Source organism: Camarhynchus parvulus, chromosome 1 (assembly GCF_901933205.1).
Source record: "Camarhynchus parvulus chromosome 1, STF_HiC, whole genome shotgun sequence".
Classification (NCBI taxonomy): domain Eukaryota; kingdom Metazoa; phylum Chordata; class Aves; order Passeriformes; family Thraupidae; genus Camarhynchus; species Camarhynchus parvulus.
The window spans coordinates 81,986,952-81,987,542 of NC_044571.1; positions in this window are offsets into that span (position 1 = coordinate 81,986,952).

Here is a 591-nt window from a genome sequence, read left to right on the forward strand (position 1 = left end):
TAGCCTGGTGCCCTGGCCCAAATATGATGCTTTGTGTCCTGGAATACCGTGAACTTCGAAGTGACACCAACTGAGGTTCACAGGAGACTGAGCAGAGACATTATGTCTTTAAATATGTAGAAGGCTGTTCAGAAAAGGGAACAGATTACTGTCTACTGGAGATAGAACAAAAATGAGACCTATAAGTTGCAGAAATAGGCTTTATGACAGCTTTTTAACGACAAGGATAATTAAACCCTAAATGGTTCATTAAGCTCACTTGGTCCATGTAATTATCACTGCACACCTGTAAATCTGACTGGGAAGGGTTCATTCTGCCTGGAAGCAGGATTCTGGAAATCCAGCGTCCTTTTTTCTCCCCCATCAAAGAAACCCAGCTTACCCCCAGGGTACCAGCTGGTTTTGACTAAGGGAATTGAGGAGCAGGATCGCGTCACTGCAGAAAGAAATGAGGGTTAAAGGTTCCCACAACGTGATCAGAGTCCGATCAACCGGAGCACAAGCTGGTTCAGTATCTCTTGCTCAGAGCAGCACTGAGGGGTTCCGAGATGAGAATTGGTTCTTGTTACATTTCTCGTGGGGATCAATCAC